We start from the raw sequence: 6000 nt of genomic DNA, 5'->3' as shown, positions 1-6000 counted from the left end.
AAATCTCACAGCCGGCACTTAAAAGTACAACCTTGGCGTTGAGGGAGCCTACGATAAAAGAGTTTCTCGATTAGATGCGCCACATCAAAGAGGGATTGACCGAGATGGACAGAGGATGATTACCGGTGACGAGCGAAGGAAGGATGGCGGCGCAAGCTGGAGGACGACCAGCGGTCTCGAGAAGGTTGGCCGGGAGAACGGAAAGACAGGCGACCACGAACTGTCGCAATTGCGGGTGGCAAGGGCATTTGTTATACGCATGCTGGGCGGATCCCGCCTGTTTTTATTGCAGGTTACCGGGAAATCGGCTGGCGGAGTGTACGGCTCGGAGGAGACAAGAAGATGCGGCGAAGCCTCAGCCGGCGGCCACGAGACCAAGGACGGCCGCTTCGACCGGCAACGTGGTGGCGAGTTGCAGCGCACCGTCATTAGCAATGAGCCCTGCAAATGAAGACATGGCGGCCGTAGCCGAGCCCACGGAGATGAAAGTGGCCAGCCCATTCGTAACCGTCACCCGGATTAACGACGTAGATTGTAAGCTAATTGCTTTAATAGATACCGGGGTCTCGCGTCGATTATAGAAAGCGCATACAAAATATTTGAAAAAAAACGTCGGGAAGCGCAACCCGCGTCAATTACATTGAGAAATTTAAATAACCAACCTGTTTGGTTAAGGACCGAATTAATATTCGTATGAGCCCTTGCGTCGACTCTTCTTGCTTGACCCAGCCTTGCGTAATAATGCTGAGCAGGAATAATTGCTGCGAGTCCTTCAGTTCTGATTTTTTCTGTCTTTATTTCACACTCACACTGTGTACAGAAAGACGTTTTGCGAAAAAGTGTCGGTAGCATAACGCGAACAAAGAAGAAGCGCTAAAACGCATGCGCCTGGAGTGAATAACGAATGAGCGCGCAGCAGATTAGGGACAATTATGGGGTAGTCAAGCATCTCAACAAATAAGAGCTATAGTGAAAGCAACGTAAGCTTGCCGCGAATATTTAACTGTATTTTGAACGCATTGATAATGACGATCCTAACAACGCCGCCCCCTTTGAAGGGTTCTTCTTCAAAACATGTTATTAACTTAGGAAGTATAATAATAATTAATCGGTACGCAATTTACAAACTAAATCACAATTAGCAATTAACATAAGAAATGATACAAACTTGAGTAAATTAAATTTAAAGTAGATATACATATAACGTTACTATACAGGGTGTTTGAAATAAGGTTTCCTTCCCGGTAACTGTAGATAGATATCAGGAATACAAATCGAAAAGTCAGATATCATTTAGTAAAATTCGTAACCGTTACCGAGTAAGAAATTACTGAATTTTGACGAATTAAAGCGGAGCACATAATAAGTCGGGCGCGGCAGACGAGTGGGCCTTAGGGAGAGAACGGGGGTGAAACGCCGCGCGACAATTGTCTATCACACCACGCGTTGACTCCTCCCATCCCCACCCCACAATGTCGCGCGGCGTTTCACTCCCGTTCTCTCCTAAGGCCCACCCGCACCTGCCGCCCGACTTATGTGCTCCGCGCTAATTCGTCAAAATTCAGTAATTTACTCAGTAACCGTTACGAATTTTACTAAATGATATCTGACTTTTTGATTTGTATTCCCGATATATATCTACAGTTACCGGGAAGGAAACCTTTATTTCAAACACCCTGTATAATCGTATTACAAATCTTGAAGTGGATTTCCTATCTGTTAGATTATAAGTAAATTTATGTGTATGTGAGTGAGTGATGCGATCATGTGAAAGTAAGAAGAACGGCACAAAAGAAAGAAAAATTAGGATCAGCGAAACACCGCACAAAGCAGAGAGTAAGAACTCCCACTACGCTCACATGTAGTAGGGACTGTCTCAGTCCATAAAGAATTATTATTCGGTAGTCTGACAGTATAGAAACTAGATCTAATGTAAAGGATAATAAAGTAATAAATCTTTGTAAAAAAAAAAAATCAGTTTATTAAATAAATCCGAATCAAATATAATGTTAAACCACGAATCCTAACACTATCTACTGTGTCCCCAGCCCAGTCAGCATCCATAAAACAGTTCAGTATCTTTTCATTTGTATATCTTTTGTAAGTTAATTTAAAATTCTTGGTTAAATACAGATATTTTAAAATTCTTAAAGCGTATTTGTAATGTGTATCATTATAACAATTTTGAAATCTGCTTAAATAGTTTACACTGAAACTAATATCTCCTCTGGTACCTGTACTTATACAAGGTGTCTGGTTGAGTAGTGAGCATATCTTAGTTATAGATAGAACTCAAAAATACAAATAGGAAAGTGCCGTACCATTTGCAAATTCTCAATCGTTATTGAAAAAAATTAAAATGCATAAAATGTATAGGCGTAAGAGCGACAAGGAAGCTGCGCGTGAGTAAGCGCGACAGGCGAATGGCTAGGAATGGCGCCGTCGTCTGTCGCGCTCACTTACGCACAGCTTCCTTGTCGCTCTTACGCTTTTATTTTTAATTCAATAACGATTGAGAATTTTGCAAAATGGTACGGGACTTTCCTATTTGTATTTTCAGTTCTATCTATAAATGCTCACTGCTCAACCAGACACCCTATACAGGGTGTCTCAGCCCATGTGTAAAATCCTATACAGATAGGTAAGTCTTGGGAGATAAGTAAAAGTTCTTTAACGTTTTGAAAAATTCTCAATACTTATTGAGAAAAAAATTAATTTGTCTAGCGCAAGAGCGACAAGGAAGCTACACGTGAGTGAGCGCGATAGGCGACGGCGCCATTCCTAGCCATTTGCCTGTCGCGCTCACTCACCCGCAGCTTTCTTGTCGCTCTTGCGCTAGACAAATTAATTTTTTCTCAATAACGATTGAAAATTTTCAAAATGTTAAAAACTGTGGCATTAAGCCACTAAACGGAACTTTTAGACCCCGCGCCGCGACCACCACCGTTCGCCCAAAACGTCGCGCGGCTCCGGCCATAGTTTAATTTACGCGCGGACCGACCAGCCGCCTGCAGCGCGTAGCGCGGATTACCATAGCGGGTAACACGGGCCGTCCAACCGCCCATACCGCGCGCCGCCACAGACCGCTCGGGAGTGGGGTGTCCCCCACTCCCGGGCCCACGGGTATATAAGCCGCCTCGAGCGCAGACGAGGCACCTTTTCCGCGCTGGGGAGCACCCCAGCATCCAATCCTCCAGGACTTGGGCGCTCCCAAGTTTTCCTTGACCGGGCTCACCCGGCTTTCGAAACCGACTTCGCTCTGCAGGACTCGGGCGTTCCCAAGCCTTTCCTCGACCGGGCGCTCCCGGCCGTCCTCGACGACGATACCTCCGAGACTCGGGCGCTCCCGAGCCTTCCCTCGACCGGGCGCCCCCGGCCGTCCTCGTGACCACTTCGTCCACGACTCGGGCGCTCCCGAGTCTTCCCTCGTCCGGGCGCTCCCGGATCGCTCTCTCTCTCTCGCCGACACTGCCCTATCGTTCAGCCTCGTAGGCAAATTACGCTGCGGCGCCGCCGACTCGCGACCGCGGAAACTGTACGACCGATACGGCCTGAACGGCCTACCTTGTAACCGGCACCGCCGACTCGCGACCGCGGAAACTGTCCGAACGATACGGCCTGAACGGCCGCCTTGTAACCTGCGCCGCCGACTCGCGACCGCGGAAACTGTACGACCGATACGGCCTGAACGGTCTACCTTGTAACCGGCACCGCCGACTCTCGATCGCGGAAACTGTCCGAACGATACGGTCTGAACGGCCGCCTTGTAACAGGCACCGCCGACTCGCGACCGCGGAAACTGTCCGAACGATACGGCCTGAATGGCCACCTTGTAACCCACGCCGCCGATTCACGACCATGGAAACCGTACGACCGATACGGCCCGGGCGGCCACCCCGTGTCCGTGGAATTGACACCCGCAATACGGCCTAAGCGGCCCGAACCGTTTCTCACGTTAAATCCAGCTCTCGACGGATGTTGTTTTAGTTCATTATTATGCTATTGTATTATTTGTTTCTCTACATTATTTCTTTCGTTCTTAAGCAAGTATAATAAATCACTTATTCTTTTACGTTAACCACGTCTCGGTTCTTTTCACTCGTACCTTGGCTTCCGACGAGCTTTCCGGACCCGAAATTACCGTGTTACAAACTTTTTTATTTATCTCCCCAAGACCTACCTATCTGTATAGGATTTTACATATGGGCTGAGACACCCTGTATATATATATGTATATGTCTCGTTCTATCACGATACGCTGTGCTGACCGTAATATGCAATGGAAGTTGATACATCGTAATGCTTTGATAAGTTAATTATGTGCTTCAGTAATAGTGTGTTATTTAACGCGTCTACTAATGTGAGCGCGCACGTGCAAAATCGCGTTTTTATTAAAATTGATTTTATCAAATATGCAATAGATCCGATAGTTTTATCAATAAATTTATTCCGTCAATTAAAAATTTCATAGCTTTTAAATACTACTTAGTAGTTCCTATCTAGCGTTACAGACTATCGCAATAACTACAAATTTTATTCATTTACTAGAGGCATTTTGGCACAAAAATGCATTCGCATATCTACCGATTATTCCGCATCTGTGCATTTATCACGTTTCTTGAACTGCACATACAAACCGTCAGCTGCGTATGTGAAATAGCATTATTGTCATTTAAAACATCCTTGTTGTTCGTTTAGCAGACGTAGCAGAGAGTGTGATTCGAGAAGTTCGTGATTAACGTCACTTTTGCAATTAGTAAAAGTAAAAATAATACAATAAAAAAAAATTAAGACGATTATTGTGTAAATTTATATGTCGAGTTGATATACGTGTATAAAAAGAAAATTATGACATATCTCTTTTTATGTGCATACATTTTTATAATCGACCTACGTTATTAGAGCCTAATATGAAATGCCAAAGATGCACAGAACTTTATGTTCTCTCTGTTCTCAATGGAATAAAGTTTTGCAAATTAGAATACTTAGAATTTTCTGTTTCTTATACATTAATTTTTTTTATTATTAACCTAAGGCCTGGTGTGATAAGTATATACGCAGTAGATCTTTTCTCTTGCATAATCCCAAAATTCTTTTTCCCATAAATAATATCTATATTTTTTACAATAGCAGTCGTGTGAAAAATGAACAAAATCGCAAGTACGACCACCGTATTCTGGATCGATAAAAGCTCGAAAATGTAAAATGCACGTAAAAATTGACGTAGGATACTTCAACACATTTTCTTTACACAATTTTCTTATCATTTTTAACATCGCACTTGTTTTATATTCTTACCTTGAAATAGAACATCATTGTAACTGTTATTGATGCTACGGTATGAATGTATAACATTTATCATTTATGCGTATTTGAGCATAAAATAAATTGATAACATACACGTTAAGTGACATACAGTGACTCCCAAAAAAGTATTCGGACACTAAAAAATTTTTATTATAAAGTAGTATATTCAAATAAGAAATGAAAGAATTAGATTGGCTCATTTTTTTTATAATACATTAATAATTTTACTTTGATATTGTACAGTGTTACTTTAATAAGTTAATACATACATTGTTTAATAATTAATTTAACAAAAACATAGTGATTTATCGTCTTACAAAAGTATTCGGACACTAAATTGTAATAAAATAAAATTAATGTTTTTTACAAAATAAAAATAAAATTAATATTTTGTTGGATAACCTTTTTGATGTATAACATATTTTAGGCATATTTAAACAAATTTAAACAAACTTTTTAGGCATATTTAAACAAATTTTTTTTAAGTATTGTACGCTAATTAAACTCCACTCTTCTCTCAGTCGCGCTTTCAATTCATTTTTATTTTTTATTATGTCTTGCGTATTCTGCGATCAAGTTCATCCCATAAATTTTCTATGGGATTCAAATCCGATGATTGTGGCGGTGGGTGTAAAACTTTTGGACAATTATATAACAGATATTCTTGAACAATCCTCGCTTTGTGTTTAGGAT

The sequence above is a fragment of the Cardiocondyla obscurior genome, linkage group LG15 (assembly GCF_019399895.1).
Source record: "Cardiocondyla obscurior isolate alpha-2009 linkage group LG15, Cobs3.1, whole genome shotgun sequence".
NCBI lineage: Eukaryota > Metazoa > Arthropoda > Insecta > Hymenoptera > Formicidae > Cardiocondyla > Cardiocondyla obscurior.
The sequence above is the reverse complement of the archived record's forward strand: the minus strand, read 5'-3'. Positions refer to the sequence as shown.